Raw genomic sequence first — 19,097 nt, 5'->3', positions numbered from 1 at the left:
TGTTGTTATTAAAAACAACTTCATAGAGGAAAAGACATACTTTATGTAGGTTACATTATCTTTTGAATCTTTTGACAGTGGTCACTATTCAACATAAAAAAAAGGGGCGGTGTGAATGTGACGTCTGAGTAACGGTGCCTTATTATGCCCAACAAAATACATAAATCCTCTATCCTGCGCACCGATATCCTTCTTGTAAACCCGAATTTTAAAGCCAAGTATGTTTGTCGAAAGGGTTCGTATACATTTCACATTACCAAGAAAAAATGAAATCTTTCATCACTTCTTCTAAAACAGACGTCAGAGCGACGGAACCACGTATGGTGACATAATTAGCTGGTTTCTGACGTGTCATTTTGAAGCCTCGCGATTTTCACCATCACTACTTTCAAGCAACCGGATGAAGGTAAATACAGCGTTAACCTCTGAGTGTTGCGGTTTAAATGGTGTACATGAACGTGTCAAACTGCTCCAACTAGCGAACTGTTAACGAGGACATAAAAAGCGTAAGCACCTGTCGGCTTCTATATTACCAGATGTGTCATTGGCAGTGTGAGTGGATAGTTCGTTAACCAGAGTGCTTTAGTGCACGGACAGCCTGCAGAGTGCAGCCGCACTGAACTCTTGTGTTTGTGTGTTTGTAGCGCTAAGGAGCAAATAAAATAAGTTATTTCAAAGTTATGCACAACTCAAAGTGCCTTTGCGTCCAAGTGAAATGTTGCAGCATTTCTGAAGTGATTAATGTCTTGAGCAGCACCAAAACGGAGATGTGTTAACTATGATGGAGATGCACGGGAACGCGCGGCTCGGGGGGGGCGAGTACAATGGAGAAATCTCAAAGATTGTGGAGTTTCCATTGACACCAACTGAAAGAGGTGTGTTGAAGCCAAAATCTGCAGGTGGAATTTTCACAGCTATTCACAGAATCCAAACTATTCACAGAATCCATGGAAAATTTTACTAAAGATAAAGTACGGGATGCTTCAATGCAATATTTCAGGAAAATGTTAAACTGTGGATCCAACAATAGGTAGCACTGTCGAGTTGAAAAAAATGAGTTTAGCAGCAGCAAACAGGATTCAAGAAGTGACAGTAAGATTTCAAGCTCTGTGGTCAGAGTAGGAAAACAGGCCAGTAGGACTCTGAGTGACGCAAACTGTGCATTTGAAGTCATAGAGGCTGTGGCCAATTCAGTCAGTCAAGATAAAATGTGACCTGACTCTCTCTTAGTTAAAGGAAATATTGAAAACGCATCAAAAAACTCATGACTTTAAATAATAAGAATTATAATATATATAATAATAAGAATAATGAGATTTTAAGAACATATGTATTATGCCCTCTACTGTTTATATAGTCAATAATGTGTTAATCCTTTGCGTCTATCCTATGAAATCTAGTTAGAAGCACCTAACTGAGAACATTCACACGATGGGGTGAGCAACAAGTGTCCAGAGCGCAGCGATAAAGACAGAGTGGAACAAGTTGCAAGGAAGAAGAGGTGCTCTCTGGCCCTCTAGTCTAGGTAATGGCATATAGATAAACTGAGACATATGTGAAGCATACAGTGGGTCTGTGTAATGGCTTATTGGGTAGAAACAGGATCAAAACCAGGGGTGTTTTATACAATTATATCTGGCCCATCTCAATTATTAATGGCTCGTTGTATGTGGGAGCCAAAACCATGCAGGCAGACAGTGTTGGGGAGTAACGGAATACACATACTGGCGTTACGTTTTTAAAATACAAATATGAGTAACTGGGGGTGTCCAAATTCATAGGCTGCATCCTCCTGAGGACCCGGCCCACATAGACCACGTGGGCCGGATTCTCCAAAGGCCGGGTAGACCGGAAGTAAGTGGCTGTGAAACTGGACAGTCTAGCCTTCAGTTTTGCATTAGCTGCTGTCTCGGTGGAGTTTAATAAACTCAACTGTCTGTTTCTTGCTATGTAAAATATAACAGGACATTGGCCTAAATTCTCAGTCATCTTACATTTCTGTTTAATCAGTTTTCCGTTTGACGTTGATTCAACTGTGTGAAAACTATCACTTTAATCTCAGCCAAACCGATTTACTCACGAACAAATAAAACACTGAAAAAAGCCAAACAATAACATTTTTAAGTTGACTTATATATCATGTTTAACCTGAGTAGCGAAAGACCGTGAGGGGTTTGAAAACGATGTGCCGGGAGTTCGCTGTTCTTGCCCTGGCTAGCTATCGAGCTGGTGGCTAACAGACGTCTCTGAAAATGTCGGAGCACTTTTGCAAATATGTGATGTCTTGATAAACCAAGCAAATATTTGAAGTTTACACAGCTACATTCTCGCCTGAAAATATGTTAAAAGTTTATTTTGTGACCCAGAAAGAGTAATACGAGTAATATTAAAACGAAGTAGCTGCCACCATTGTTGGAAACTGTAATTGGCTGGGCCGCGCTATGAATTCTGGGATATGGTGGGCCACGAAGGATACACCCGACCCATCCTTCTGATCTGGGTAAAAGGAGGACGCATTTGTCGGCTGCATTTGTCGGAGTCTACGAATTTGGACAGCCTTTGTCACATCGCTGTGACGTAATCTGCCTACAAATGTGGCCTCAGGAGGATGCAGCCTATGAATTTGGACACCCCCACTATATTCCGTTACAGGTACTGTTTAAATAGGTGGTAATCAGAATACAGTTACTTTGATGAAATAAATAAAATACACATCATTTCCAGTTTAGTATGTTAGGCAATGCCCTCTCTATGCCTTCTCTAATTTTGGTGATTTAACGCAGTTGGGCGCAGGTTTAGCTCGGGTGGATGTGCGTGTAGTCATATATCGCCTGGCTGAGAGCGGCCGGCCCAGTTTCAAGTACGACTCGCTGCACCCTTTTTCTTTTTTACCCGATGTATAAATCATGGAAATCCTCCTGGCACTTAACAGCATACACTATTTTTGTTAGGATACCTGGGTCGTCGACCCGAAGTTTTGGGTTTTCATTATTATTGTACTTTGATTTTGCCTTTATTTATCATTTCTAGTCTTTTGGTTTCTTTGTTAGTGTTCTGCTTTCTGTCCGTGTTCCTTAGTTGCTCTGTCTCCCCTGTCTGCTGTATGTCCTTGTCAAGTCCGCGTCTCTGTGTTATGTTTCCTGTTTTACTTTGAAGTCCGTATCTCAGTTTATGGTATCAGGTTTTGCTTCCCCTGTCTTGTTAGCCCTGATTTTCCCCAGCTGTGGTTCCCTTCTGTCTCTCATTCACTGATTGCTCCCTCTGTGTATTTAAGCCCTGTGTTTTCCTTTGTCTGTGTTGCAATAATCATCATCTTGTACTGTGTGTTCTGTCTGCCAGCCTGCTGAGTTAGTTTATTTTGTATTCTAGTGCAGCCAGTTTTCTGTTTTGCCGTCCAGCATTAAAGCTGTATTTAATTTCACCTTTTGTTTCCATGAGTCTGCATTTTGGGTCCACCACACTTGCACACAGCCTACACATGACAATTTTACTCTGTTTGTGTTGGGTGACCCGATCCTTGGGGTGGACCAATTTTTGGCGCAGCGTGTTTTGTGGTTTAAAAGCCACAGAGACTCTGTGTTCAGAAAAAATGCATCTCAACTGCTCCGATACTCCTGACACATATTGGATCACTACGGGTTTTCGCTTAGGTAGCAGTTGCCCTTCGCTCTTGGAGCTTTCTTTAGGTGCCTTCCCAGCTTTGACAAATGTCCAGCTGGGATAACCACATTTACTCAGGGCCTTCTTGATGTGATGTTCTTCTGTTTCCCCGGCCGCTGTGTCTGTGGGGATGGTGTTCGCTCTATGTTGTAGCGTCCTGATGACACCTAGCTTGTGCTCCAGTGGATGATGAGAGTCAAACTTTAAATACTGATCCGTATGCGTAGGTTTACGGTACACATCAGCTTTTAAATGACCTCCATTACTGATGGAAATCTCACACCGATAGTCCACCTCTGAATGGCTTAAGGAAAACAAAATGAAGACTTAGCCTTGTCAACGTCTTGACCTGAATCACATTGAGATGCTGTGGCATGACTTTAAAAAGGTGGTTCATGTTTGAAAACCCTCCAATTCTGCAAAGATAAGTGAGCCAAAATTCCTTCACAGTGCTGTAAATTGGAGATAAAGTATCGGAATTTCAGGAGCGGGACCACGCCTCCAAACATGCTCCTTCCGGTTCTTTTTTATATATTTTCCCCCAAGCTGTTCATTCTCGTTTACGTGCAAACAGGGTGCGTTCTCGGCGAATACCTTATACAGCTTATCACTCAGGAGTAACATAATTTTACTCACCCTTCCAGCCTATATATTTATACCCTTACTCTCATCTCTTTTATTTGGTATTCCAACTCTGTAACATGGAACTTCTGTCGGTGCTGTGCTACTGGAAACTGAATTTCCTGGAGAAACCCACCCGAGGGATTAATGAAGTGTCATCTAATCTAATCTAATCTAATCTAATCTAATATAATATAATATAATATAATATAATATAACCTAAACCCTTATGGCACCAAGATACCAGAAGAGTTCAGGTTTTCATTATCCCTCATTCACAGCAGCAAACACAGAAGCAAGCTTCTATCAACGAGTCACCAGTCTCTCTACATTTACATCACAAAAACAGCAGCCAATCCTTCTAGCAGTAGGATGCTAGGTTCCTTCTATTTCAGTCATTCACAAAAGCAGCAGCAAGCTTCCTATCAACAAGTTGCCAGTTTCTCTGCATTTATCATCACAAAAGCAGCAGCGAATCCTAGCATCCTATTTTCTTCTTTTGGAAAATGCAGCAGCATACTTATGGCTCCTAAATGCGCGGTTCTTTCTTTATCCTTCATTCGCAAACGCAGCAGTGTACTCTCTACCATTGAGTTGCCAGTTTGTCTGCATTTAGCATGACAAAAAGCGGCAACAAATCCTTCTGGCCCTGGATACCAGGTTCTTGTCTCTCCTAACCTTCCTGTGCAAATACAGCAGCTCACTCTTCCGGTACTGGATTGGCTTCCACCATCAATCATTTGCACAAAACCCCCCAAAAAACCCCAAAGCATTCCTCACACCAGGATGCCAGTTTCTCCGTTTTGTCCAGTCTTCCTCAAGATGTAGCAGCAAACCCTTCCGGCACTGAGATGCCATCTTTCTCTGCCATCTTCCGTGCCATCGCAAAGCACCAGCGAACCCTCATGGCACCGGGATGCCAGGTTCTGTCCTCTATCACTCCTTCTAAGACATCCAAACTGCATAATTCTTAATGGCGTCCCTTTACTTCTCATGTGCTTTCACTAGCATCATCTAAACCAGGGGTCTCCAATCTCAGTCCACGAGGGCCGGTGTCCCTGCAGGTTTTAGATCTCACCCTGGGTCAACACACCTGAATCACATGATTAGTTCATTAAGATAAGATAAGATAAGATGGCCTTTATTAGTCCCACAGGTGGGAAATTTGTTTTGTTACAGCAAAAGTGCAAAGTTATGTAGCAGAAATGAGAAATGAGAGAAATGAAATTACCAGGCCTCTGGAGAACTTCAAGACATGTTGAGAAGGTAATTTATCCATTTAAATCAGCTGTGATGGATCAAGGACACATCTAAAACCTGCAGGGACACCGGCCCTCGTGGACTGAGATTGGGGACCCCTGATCTAAACCCTACCGTCCTTGACAGAATTATTCAAGACCGCTCTCCAAGCCGACTCGCGGTTCTGACTATGTCCTTATCTTCCATGAGGTTCGATGGACTAATACTCTGCTCTCTGTCGGTTTTGGAGGTTATCATTATAGAAGGCGATTTTCCTCTAATCAGTCTTTCAATTCGTCAACCCTTCCAAAGCTGCTTACTGTCACATCTGTTCATTTCAGAAATCGGCACAGTAGTTATCGCTACTTTACCTGAAGTAAATTAAACAGCTAAGCACCCCCTCTCCATCTTCTACTCAAAGACAAGCTCATGCCAGTTTTTACAAGCCATCAAGCCATTACCTCAAATCTTAAAATCCAGCATACATCTCCGTCAGAGCTTTATTTCAAAGTCGAGCCACATTACTACCTAATCGAGGGTTCTCTTCATTCATCTATTAAGATTTCTGTTGTTCCCAATTTTCTTTGCGCTTGTTTTTGTCCTGTTTTCCTTCTCTCTCGTGGCAGATAGCTGCCCCTCCCTGAACCTGGTTCTGCCAGAGGTTTCTTCCTGTTAAAAGGGAGTTTTTCCTTTCCACTTTTGCCAAAGTACTTGCTCATTGTTGTGTTATTTCTCTAGGCATTATTTTAAGGTCTTGAGGCGACTGTCGCTGTGATTTGGTGCTGTATAAATATGTTGAATTGAAAATTGAATTATTACCACAGAGCTCCTCGACCTTCGTAACGCACAGTTATTACTGCTTCCAGGGGATGCCTTCTTTGGGGATCTGCTAGGCCTGGGAGCTGCCACCATTCCCCTTCAAGGCCTTCCCCAAACCGCAGCTTAATTCACGTCCAAGCCATTCACCTTTATCTACTAAAACGCTGTCAAACCTAAAATGAGGACATGGGCCCAGCTGGTGAAAGACTCATTGCCAGTTATTGCACTTGCTTGCAGTTGTTGCTAAGGTGGCTCAACCAGTTGTTTCTGGTACACTTCTGGTCAAAGTAGCCATTCATTTTTCTTGAATCCTTGCTTGTGTCCCTCCATCTATTTTCCTACCATGTCAGTCTAACTTTCCTCTGTCTCTTATTCACTCTCTCCTGAGGACTTCAGTCCCTCCTTCTGCACTTCTCCTCAGCTGGTCTTAGCAACACCAGCCTCCTGTGATTGCAAAGCCTTGTTATTAGTTGTTGCTGGTACTACTGGTGTTGGTGCAGCAGCAGCAGCAGCCTTGACAGCTAATGCTGTTTTGATCTACATTTTCACCATTTCTTATACAATACACTTAATTCTACAAGGTGCATGTGCGCACAGCGAAAGTAGGGGAGGGAGTTAAGAGATGTGATTGGACAATACATCAGTCAGTAATGAAAATGTACTAATGGAATGGTGTCAGTGCTTTATGCTTTATTTTATGCTGCTGCCCTTATTTCCATGGGGTTTCCTCAGTGGACGGATTCTTGTGCTTGATTTGGCAAAGATATAATCCCAGATGCACTTCCTTACGCAACCCTCTAAACTTTCCTGGTGACCCACTGGGTAATTGCTAATAATAAAGCAACTGACAGTAACGTATGTGCCAGCCAGGTTAACACTTGTAAAAGTAGTTGTTGCATCACTCCTCCCAAAGTGTTGTGTAAACATCCTCTACTTCAGCTGTTAGTGAGGGGAGGCGATGTGTGCCTGTCTGTAGCACTGCTGTGTAAAGTTGTGTCAGTAGGTGTGTTGATACTGACACTGTTGCAAATAAGTATCTAATCCAATAGTAATTTTTAGTAGAAATTAGTAATAAACCCTATACTATACAGAGGTAAGAGATCTGAAGCTTCTCATCAGTCTCCCAGCAAGAAGTCACATTTCCCAAGCACTCTTTAAAAATAGCCTTAATAAAACAGAACTTTATTATTTAAGTTTGAAAAGTCAAGAAAAAACAAAGAGATGAAATTAAGGTTTTTGTGCCTTTTTTAAGAGTTTCACTTTAACAAGTCTACAAGGTGCCATTGTACCTGCCGTTGGTGGCTGACATGTTAAGTAACTTGATAAAGAGTACAAAGGGAATTGAAAAACTCACATACTCATAGTGGCTGTTGTGGTGTTTCACAGTCTCACATATGAAATGTCAAAATATGTGACCAATCATATCAGTAAGTTACTGCCGTCAGTAAAAAAACCCACAGTGCATAGCTTCTTCTTTTCCTTTCTTTGAAATCTCTTTCAAACGTCACACTAGATATGATAGATATAAAGTGCTATATAGGGCAAAGGTAAAGCCTGAATTATCTTACAGACATGGAAATGACAGAACACTGAACACACCCGGACTGGTAGGTTCTTAATGTCACTTTATTTTTATTTTATTATATTTTTGTTTAATAGAGAGGCAAACTGCTCTATTAGGATATAACAGAGGTCTTTAACATAAGCTGGGGCGTGATTATTAATGACTTTGTATGTGAGGCGAATAATTTTAAATTATATTCTAGATTTAATAGGGAGGCAATAAAAAGAACCAATATGGGAAAAATATGCTCTCTCCTTCACTGTTGGTGTTTTAGGAAGTTGTTAGACAATCTGATAATAATGAATTACAACTCATTATTATCAAAAGTATTGCTTGTAGTTTCATCTCTGCTCAACACCAGGATTTTAAATCAGAGCATCAATATGTGCTTGGAGTGCAGACTTTCAGCTTTATTTCAAAATTCAAAGCAAAAGTTTTGTGTCATCTCTTTATTATCTGGTATTATCTGGTATTTAGTAACTCAAAAGCATGCTGTATGCAGTCCTTGGAGAATATCGTTTTTTTATTTGAGAAACTCTTGGATTGTTATACTTGTGCATCGCAGTGGTATCTTCACAGTGGCCCTGAGCTCATGAGCTGTATCTTCCCTTCTGCATACTTTTGTCTCGTCATCTTTCTTGTTCAAGTCTATCTTGGTTTCTCCTAGAGTCGTCTTCTCCTTCTTTCAGCTGCTTGGTTTAGAAATCATCACAGTGGATCATTGGCCTCCATTTCACCCTGCCCCAAGCATCCAGACTGTCTGGATGTTAGGACTCTTTTCTTCCTCTCTTTGTGTTTTTCTGCCTGGCAGCTCCATCTTCAACATCCACTCTCAAACATCCCTCCTCTGCACATGTCCAAACCATCTCAGCCTTACCTCTCTAACTTTGTCTCCAAACTGCTCAACCTGAGCTGTCCCTCTGATGTTCTCATGTCTAGTCTCGTTATTCTGTTCACTCACAGTGAAACCTTAAGATCTTCAACTCTGCTACCTGATAGTGCTACCATCTCCAAACCATACACACACAAACCATACATAGCTCTCACTACCAACTTGTAAACCTTGCCTTTCACTCTAGCTGTACGTCTGTCACAAACCCCTCCTGACACTTGTCTCCACCCTGCCTGATCCCAAGTATTTAAACTCATCCACCTTCACTATCTCCACTCCTTGCACCTGTCTCTCTCTCATTAACATGCATTTATTCTGTTTTGCTTCTGCTGACTTGCAGTCCTCTTTCTGACATCTGTAGTGCTGTTTTTCAGCAGGAGGCCACACTGCTCCTCACTGATAAGCTCTTTCCCATAACTTCATGGTATGGCTCCTAAGCTTTATCCTTCTGTAGTTGCTAAGCTTTAGAAAACACTGTCATACTTAAAAATTGCCTCAGACATCCTCTCATTGTCCAGGATTGGGTTTACCAATATGGTCAGCCATTTCCTCCTTACTAATCCTCTCCACTTACTGATTCACTAACTTTCCTCCATCCGTCCTCCTTTCTCTCTCATCTTAATGAGCTACTTTACCTTGTGCACTGGTCAGAATTTGATCTCACTTGAACACAGCAGTGACCTGATGGGTCTTTATCCAAACTGTGCTCAAAGTCAAGGTTGCATTTGTTGTTTTATTGCAAATTCTGATCTGGCCTTGTTGTTCTTGAGTGTAACCAGTGGTTTGAACCTTGTTGTAAACTCTTTTTTACATTCATAAAGGCATCTCTTGATCGTAGTCTTTGACAGTGGTATTCTTAGTAGTTCGTCTTTATTCAATATAGAAATAATTCTGGCAAAGTGCACTTTAGTTCTTCTGCATCACCTTGCTTTGACATCTTAATGATGGCCTCCTTCACTTGCATCAGCATCCTTCGTCATTTGAAGAGTTCCAGTGAATAGTTACCTAATGCGGTTTTCGGCCAGTATGCAAGGTGATTATTATGTAATATTATCAGTAATTTTTGTAATGCATCCCAGAATTAGTTTTTGTATTGAATGCTAGCAGGGCTGATGATAGATCCTTTACCACCTGTTTTGAAGGTGCAGCCCCAGATTGATTGATAATACTTTATTCATCCCGAGGGAAATTGGGTTAAGGCTGCAGCCGTGCCAGCGCCATGATACCCCTCAACCACTCATGTAAAGAAAAAACAGAATGAGGAAGGAAGTAAGGGACAACAGACTTTCTGGGTAGTGAATGACGTTTTTTTTTTTTTTTTAATCAGTGGAAAGAAATTTGTTTTCTGTGAAGAGAAGAAGGTTAGGATGTGGTTTAAGTTTCTATTTGTGGTTATCTTGCTTCTGACTTAGTGAGTCAAAAAGAAAGCGATAAGAGAGTGTCATCTTTCTCACTTTTTTCTTGTACTGAGTAAGGGGAAGTCCAAAAGTCAGAAGACGACATAAATAAAGAGAACATATTCTTCACATCTCTGTGAAAATGATAAGAACGAGCTAGAACACAAAGATACATTTTTAAAAAAAAGTCATGGTCTGTCATCATGACACCGCTGAGCTAATGAAATTTGCATCAGCTTTGGTTTTCTTGCATTTATATTTAATGCATCATATTATTAGTAATCTGCAGGCACTTTAAAGGTCACACACTTAACTGGCCAACTTGTCTGCATCGATCAGCTGATGTAGACTAAAGAATGAAACGACAAGCAGTGAGAAACCACAAACAACAAACAGTGGGAAGGTTTGTGCGACAGTAATCAGAAACATGTTTCTGGAGCTGGAGACACTTACAAACAGGTACAGAGTGAGGAAGAAGCCAGACTACAGGAAAGAGAAGCCACACAATGATCTGCAATAGGATCACAGAAATGCATGGGAAGAGAAAGAGAGTGGAAGGAGCGTGCTGTGCATCATGGGAGGTCTAGCTGAAAGAAGGCAGTGCCAAAGACTTGCTCTGAGGATATGTTGGGATTTTTAAAAAATAAATAAGATCATCTGGAGGTTATCATAGTGAGAGTACTTAAGGCAGAGGTCATACTAAATGTAGAGCTACATAAATCTAGATTGATTTATTTTGATCTATTTTCTTTACATAGTGTCGATACAACAAGTTCAGTATTGTCTGAATAATGTAAAACAGTCTCGTCTGGCCTCATAGATAAATATAGCTGGGCTCTAACTCATAGCAATGAAAATGCATGCAGTACTTTAGTGATATTGTTGAAGTTAAGCATGAATAAAGATGAGTGTTAGCACAGAACCTCATGGAACCCCATCATGAACTTTTTGTGTTTAAAAGAGTTCTATGAAAAAACTGGAATCTGTCTGAAAGGTTTAAATGCAGAGGATTTCAGTACAGGAATAAACAAAGAGCTGCTTCACATCATACACTATGTGACATGTTTCAACCATTGGGTAGATTTGGCAGAGTAAAAGTTCAGCTTCTACACCAACACTGAGGAGCAGCAGTGCATTAATGGTGTCAGGTAGGTTTATGTGGTCAGAACATTTGCATGTGCATAGACCAGGTAACAAGGCAAATATAAGCAGACTCACAACATAATGTACCACAATACGTTTCTTCCTTCATGTTGAGACTCGCTTCACATCAAATTTATCTTGGCTTGATTGGGTCTCCTTCAATTTTTATGTCTTGTTTTTTTTTTATTCTGTACAGTTTCAGAGCTTTTATCTTGTTAAATTACTGAATGTCATGTTGTCACCATGAGCAGCCATGAGCGCAGAGCGTCCCAGTTTACATGTAAAGTTTGATATTTATAACAGCAGATCAGGAAGGAAGTGATACTGCTTTCATGCATTTGGACCACCTGTTACAGAAACCAGAAACAGCTGCCTGCTTTGAAACATTTTTGTGAGTTGCAGCACAAAACTGAAAGCTCTGACAGCTATAAAAGCACATGTTAAGAGGATCTATTCAGCATAAGTTCCCCTTTCACATCTTTTATATCAACTTGAAAAGCTTTTAGAACATTTGAGTTCTCAGAAAGATCCACAGTTTTTGTTCTATAGAAGATGTGATCTGAAGATCTTCTTTATGAGTCTGGTTCTATGTTTGGGGCAAAGCTGGAATATGTAATGTGACGTGATATTTATTATGTGAATGAGAATCTAAACCAACTTCAGTACTATGCTGTTTAAACTTAATATGTTTGTATTGACCGCTATGAAAAAGGTTTGTTTGAAATGTGTTGTTGCAAAGATAAAATGCTTAAAGTCATTTAATGCATAATGTGAACACATTAGGTGAGGGTGTGGGTGTTTGTGGGTCAGCTTGCACTTGGCTGCAAAACCACAAAAAGCACAAATCCACACAAACACAGAGTTTAAATGTCAGTGTGGTTCACATGCAAAGGGAGCTACTGCTAATACTTATAAATAGTGCAGTGTGTGTGTGTGTGTGTGTGTGTGTGTGTGTGTGTGTGTGTGTTGCTGTTTGTGGTGAAAAATACAACAGGGTGGGGGAATTGACAGGCTGTACTAAAGTCAAGGAAGATGCAAAAACTGTAGCAACAACCCAGAACAGCCAGTTTCCACCTGATACTGCATCTTAAAGTTATCAGCTCAGAGTTATACAGACAGGTTCACTGCAGGTACTATTATATACAACCGTTTACAAGTTGAAGAATCTGATTAGATGAAACTAAAGGGTTAAAATACTTCAACTGAAACACTCAGAAGTTCAGATGTTCGTCAGAAGAGCACTGTGGGTTGTGATCGAGAGATGATCTAGATTTGTGGCAGTATTTCTGGCAGTGACTTCACAGACTTCACCTGCTTTTTTTGTCTTGTCAGTTTAGTTGGTTACATTTGATACATAAAGTAATACCCTCATGTGATGCTCTTTGACAGGATATCAGGTGAAATTAAGTCAGCAGTTGGAAGCAGATCAGTTGCAGCTCAGCCAGCAGGTAAGTGACTGACTGAAGTCTTTCAATGGACAGCGTCTGTGCTTTAATGTACAGGTATTATTAGTTTTATAAGAGAATTGTTTGATGTTCAAACTGCTCAATATTAAAAATGTTTTACTGAATTTTGTTCAGTTTAACATTGAGTGAAAATTGCTTTTGTGTAACAAAACATCCAGGAGATCAGGTTGTTGTTATTTATGTATCAATTTTATTTGATTTGCCATGGTGGAGCAGATCAAATCAAGGTGAACACAAATCAAGCAGCCAACAGTTTGCGAGGCTGTGGTCGAGATGCATGTCTGAAAGAAAAGCTCACAAATTCAACACCAATGGAAACATTAAGTTTTGCAACACTTCATGTAAATTATGATTTCAGTTCAATTTCATTTTATGTAGATGTCGCCAAACCACAATAACAGTAGCTGAACAGCACTTTGTATTGTATAGTAATGGTTAGTTATTGGCCCTCTGACAGATTGCTGACTTGTCCAGGGTGCACCTTACCCCTCGACCTGTGCAAGCTGAGATAGACTCTAGCTTTCACCGCTGCGATGCTAAATTGGTGAAGTAGAAGAAAATGGATGAATGGTAAGAAAGTAAATTAAAACACAGTAAGTTTAAGTGCTCCTTAGTTTACACAGTAGGAGTCTGGATTACATCATCACTGCTTTTAGTTTTACAAACTGAGGCAGGATCTGAAACACTTGTATTTCTGTTGTTCCGTCCTCTGTTTATTCTGTGTTTATCTGCAGCCAACTGTGTTGTTTTTATGTGGGTTGATGTCTGACTGTTTGGAGAAATAAAACTCAGTAACGTCTCTAATCATGTTGCTAACATGGTAACATTTTATTTTATGTGTTTACCTTTGCAGGATGAGAAGAATCAGAAAGCAGTCAGTCAATACCTAAAGCAACTACAGTCCTTCAAATCTTCCAGTCACAGTCACGAGTCACCATCCCAGCAGCCTCTAAGAAAGAAAACTGTCGACTTAATGGAGAGAAATAAGAAAACCCTTTCCCTGTTTATTCTGCTGCCTGTGCTGCTGCTCTGCAGAAGTGATGAGTGTCCCAGCCTGCCACAGAGTTAGTCTTTAATCCTCTTGATTCATGTTTAACTGATTTTAAGATCTGTTGTTTGACATATTTACTCATTTTCATTCCATCTCTCCTGTTTTAATTCTCACAGATCTCAATTGCTACACTGACTTCAATAGAAACATCACATGTTTGTGGAACAGCAAATACATGTCTGATGACACTGCATGCACGATACATGCTCAATATAAATCTGGCCGCCTGTAAGGACCTCAGTCACAGAGAGAAATCCTCAACACATAAAACTCAAAATACATAAATCACAGATGTCATCATGTGCACCAAAAAGAGATTAATACTGTTTTTCTCAGTCCTTACAGCGCTTCCTGTGACCTAAAATCTGTTGACGTCTCCAGACCAGCCCTGAAGAAGTGCTCCCTGATCTTTAAAATTGAATACACTGTGAGTGTGTGAACAAGTCGAATTGTTTTCAACCCCCCGAGATACAATCATATATCCTATATTTCAGTTGAATTATGGGTCAGTGCTAATATTCTACGGAAAGCCTCGGTGCAGTCATTGCATCCTTCAAAATAGTTTGACAAAATCAAAATGCTAATATTTCATTTTACCTGCTACTTGATGCACTCAGGTCATCCTCTGTCTAAAAGAAGCTTCATCTCTTCTCTCTTTATGGCTGCTCTCTGTTTATACCAAGTCTTTCTAACAGAAACTTCTGTAATAAATGTTTTCTAACAGTAAATATTTTTCAAACATTTTTTTCCAGTTTCAGTCTTTCCATGAGTTGTCCCTTAATCTGAACTGTAACCAAATGAAGAGTGCAATTACTTCCTTCAAGCCATCCTGTCATAGTGAGTGTAATCTACAGTATAATATATTTGCTCTTTGTGATTTACAGTGCGAGCTATTCATGGTGACCTAAAACAACTGTGTGTGTGATCTTGCAGTAAAGGTGAATCCTCCTGCGGAGCCAAAGGTCAACTTCACCTCTGTTTCCTGGTTGTCCCAAGTCCACAAACATGAAAGGATCAGTTCATACAGAAGTGAACTGCAGTGGAAGAAGCAGGATCAGTCATGGAGTGTAAGTTTAGATTTTGTGACACAATGTGAACAAGTTTAAGTATAAAGTGATCTTAAAAGTGCACATTTAAATGACAACCCTGTGGCTGTGTGAATCCAAGCAAGATTCATTCTCAACCCCGCGCTGCTTTCTGTGTGTCAGGATCCTGCTGTGCGCGAAAATCGTGGCATTCAATGTGGGCAGGAGTGCAAGGCAGAGCTGGAGCCAGATTTGCTGATACAAGGCGAGAGATACGAGGCACGAGTTCGTGTGCGGTCTATTTATCAGAACCGCGAGGGAGCCTGGAGTGACTGGAGCCCCACTGCATCATGGGAGTCACAAATAGGGAAAATAAAACCAACATCAGGTACATTTACATTCCTAGATCAGGACTGGTCTAGGAGTGGTCTGTCTACAACAAACTCTCGTTAGCCACCAAAGAAGAAGAAAAATGGCAGACAACAATAACACATACTACCAATATTACAACTGCATTAATTCTCAGATTCAAAGCATCAATGTCCACATCTGGCCTGTTTCCTTGAGCTGATCAAAGTGTTTAGTTTCCATTTGGTAGCTGCTCATGGGAACATAAAATATGCAGTCCATATGAGGTGGCAGTGCAAGGCCTTGAATGGGCTAAAAACCAAAAGAGACTTATCATAGAGCTCCTGCAACAATTAGAGGGTTGTCACATCAACAACTCTGCAGCTTCATGGCACTGGCATGTATGGCTGCTGATGGAAATGGTTAGCTGGTCTCTACTGATGAATGCTTACAGAGCAGCTACAGCAACAACAATACTTTCTTTTCTGATTCAGTCAAATATTACAAACTCACAGGATGGGCCTGTAATGACCCAAAACATGCAGCAAAAGGAACAGAGATGTTCCTAAAAGGCCAAATCAGTCACATGACCCCAGCCCAACATGGCGTACTTCTCACTTAGTGAAGACAAACAGAAGAAAGACCCAGAAGCAAACAGCAACTGAAGGAGGCTGCAGTAAATGAAAGAAACGGCATTTTGAAGGTTTCTGACTTCAGACAGTCACATACAAAGGATTCGCACTCATGGATTAGTAATAATAATTAAATCAAGGGCATGAGTGAAAATGTCTGTATTTTTGTATTCCATGCACTTCATGCAAAATGCATCCTTAGTCTGAATAATAAATCACAGTCACATCTTGATTTCTATTCAAATTCACTGTATCGGCCTGCAGAGACAAACCTGTGTGTGTCTCATGGACTTGGCTGTTTGACCCAGTTTTCTCATGTTTCTGAGCCACTGTGACCTATTCTGTCCCGTATTTTTCAGGTAATACGTTTGTTGTTCCTGTAACGATAGTCGGTGTGGTGGTGTTGCTGGCAGGCCTGCTCTTAAGCACTCACAAAACCACCCGGTACGTGCACACAGACACAAGTTCCTATGGCATATAATATTATTATAACTTCTTCTAATTTCATTTACTTAAGTTATTTTCTGACAACTCTAATTGATTTTTATTTTTTTAGGGTTTACATAGTAAAGAAAATCAAAGGTCCACCCATACCAGACCCAGGAAAATCCTTCCTGCGAGAAATCCAGGTAAGCGTATGAACCACAGATATTTCCTCTGTTATAACACATGCATTAGATAATACTGTGGCCACTTCAGGGCAGTAAACATAGCATTTATGAAATATTGTGGTGAATTTGTTTGCAGTAAATTAAATTATTACCAGATATTCAAAGCTGTGTTTTAGCCAATAGTGACTCTTTCTTAGGTTAGGGTTAAGAGTAGAGTGCCTCATCACAGTGTTAAAATCAGATGCTGGATAAGTTCATGGGGAAGTCTGTTATACAATGATTTGATTTCAGTTCAGTGCAGTTTTATTCATGCAGCACCATTTAACAACAACAGTCACTTCACAATATTTGTTCTGTTAAACTGTTGCCTGCTGGGAACAAGGCTCACTGTAAAGCCACAGAGGTAGACTGCATCAAGGTCTAATTTTCATGTCTAAAAATATTCATTTAAAAACACTCTGTAAAGTAGCAGGGAGCTACAGAGAGTTTAAGGAGTCTAAAAGCAAAAAATAAGCTAATGTAGCTTAAAAAGCAGACCAACACAACATGTACCATAAAAAGACAGAGCATTGCAGACAGATGTGAACTCTGTGGGAGGTGTAACCAGACAGACAAAGTGACTCACTGATCCAGCCACAGACTTAAGACCTTTATGACCCAAGCAATTCAAATTCAGTAAAGTATGAGTGAAGCACCCCAAACACCTGATGCTCACCTATTTAATTGATTCCATTAAAGTGCAGATTGAATTTCTTGTATATTTCAAATCTTTCTTATCTCTTCTTCTGTTCTGTGACTTTCTCTCCTCCAGAGTGGGTTCACCAGTGAATACTTTCACTCCTTCTTGAAACCAGTGGAAATGATCACTGTAGAATTAACCTCGCCTGTGGATGCTGTTGTGGCCTACAAGCCAGATGAGAAGATGGTGTTGAACAAAGGCAGCTATGACTCCACCAGCTCCAGCTTCTCTAACCCAAGTTACTCTGAGCTTTGTACTCCTCCTATTTCCTCACTCACTGCTGGGAATCTGAAGCCCTGTGGGGCTGACACGCCTTATGGCCCTGTTGGTGCTCAGGGTGAAGGAAAAAGCACAGAACAGGAAAGCGATGAAGCGAGAGAGAAAGAAAAGGAGACGTTAATGTTGCTGCTCAAAGGCAGCAGTAACAGTGAGCCAGTGCAGGTGATTTCAGACTATGAGAAAACTGAGAGGCTCGACAATGATCGATTTAGGCTCCAGAGTCTAGATTCAGGCATGTGCAGTTGTGAAGAGGTCAGTGAAGAGAGCATGGAGGCAGATAGCATCAATATGACTGATAGCCATGATGAGGAACCTGAGGGTGAGGAAGAAAAGGAGGGAGGGAACGAACAAAAGGCAGATTTTCAGAGGCTGTTTGGAAGCAGCGGAGGTGTGTTTGGCAAGTTTATTCCGGTTTGTTCTGATTATGAGCGAGTGGAGAAACAGCAGGCTGACAGCCCGGAGCTTCCCAGCTTGGATTCAGGTGTTAGCAGTGGGGGAGAGGAGCAGCTGAGTCAGGATGAGGGCATGGAGGATGCTGATAAGTCCACTGAATCTACACGCTTCCTGTTTCCACCTCATCCTCCCAGTGCTTTACCATGCTCCCTGCTCTCTTTTCCACAACTGCCTCTGAACTTGCCTGGGCCACGTCTGAGTCCAGCTTTGCACCTCCAGCCAGGTCACATGACACAGGGGTTTGCTCTGACGTCAGCAGGCAGGTCGGTGGAGCCCTCTGGTGATGGATATATGCCAGTGAAACAGGAGGAGGGCTGAGAACAGACAGCAGGCTCAACTAGCAGGACAAAATAGCATGTAGCACTTGGCGGAGGCATCACAGCCAGTCAGTTCTCAGGAAAATGTAACATCACATAAATCTTTATCCACTTCACGTTATTCAGCAGCACTGGTGGTAATATTCATGAATGTATTTTGTTTTATCTCTTATATTTATGCAAAATTATTTTTCATATGTCAGAATTGTGCACTATAACTGTTCTTTTAAAAGTGAATTATTACTTCAGATATTTCTATTGTTAAAAGAGAAATGCATTATCTAATGAAAAACTAAACTCAAATTAATAATAATGTGGTTATAATAATAAAACCGATTGGATTCATATTGTGGTTTTAGTGAGATCATCTAAATGGCATGTAGCTTATTGTACTGAAATAAATGTTGGTAAAGGAATGTAAGTTCCAGATAGCTGAGATAGTTGTGTTATCTGTATAGTGTGTGAACTGATGTCATTTAGAGGGTATCATGATAATCACATGTTAACTATAATCAGGATATTTGAAGATGTAATGTGTAGAACAGGTCAGTAATAACATTACTGACCTATGTAAGAGCTTGCATTTGTTTTTTAAAAAGAATTTTATTTTTGTTTTTTCAATAAATATACATCTGTAATGGAATGGAAGTAGTTTCCATTATTGTTCTGATCTTGGTGTCCTTGTATGTTGTTGACCATCATGTCAATCGTAAAATATGTTGTTTACTGTGATGAACTTCACAGTAAAATAAATGACAAGTGCAAATAACTTGTGGGCCTTTTATTTTTAAAGTTTAATGTAAACCGGAGAAAAGATTTTACATGAACATTTTCAAAAAAT

General features: G+C 40.5%; 1 long non-coding RNA gene across 10 annotated transcripts; it reads left to right on the top strand.

Moving 5' to 3' along the window:
• Positions 1 to 184: 184 nt before the first annotated feature.
• On the top strand, positions 185 to 19,025 carry LOC102079083 (interleukin-2 receptor subunit beta). Of its 10 annotated transcripts, none has more exons than XR_003220631.1 (12): positions 185 to 406; positions 12,725 to 12,783; positions 13,259 to 13,371; positions 13,655 to 13,865; positions 13,969 to 14,080; positions 14,189 to 14,279; positions 14,605 to 14,689; positions 14,786 to 14,919; positions 15,061 to 15,265; positions 16,217 to 16,301; positions 16,414 to 16,486; positions 17,280 to 19,025. It is a non-coding gene; the product is annotated as an interleukin-2 receptor subunit beta (long non-coding RNA). The 10 variants fall into 10 exon arrangements; XR_002062497.2 differs by lacking the exon at positions 185 to 406 and adding an exon at positions 7,838 to 7,946; XR_002062496.2 differs by lacking the exon at positions 185 to 406 and adding an exon at positions 12,278 to 12,465.
• Positions 19,026 to 19,097: the final 72 nt, after the last annotated feature.

The sequence above is a fragment of the Oreochromis niloticus genome, linkage group LG6 (genome assembly GCF_001858045.2).
Source record: "Oreochromis niloticus isolate F11D_XX linkage group LG6, O_niloticus_UMD_NMBU, whole genome shotgun sequence".
NCBI classification, from domain to species: Eukaryota; Metazoa; Chordata; class Actinopteri; order Cichliformes; family Cichlidae; genus Oreochromis; species Oreochromis niloticus.
Note: the sequence above shows the minus strand (reverse complement) of the source record. Positions and strands in the feature narration are given on the sequence as shown.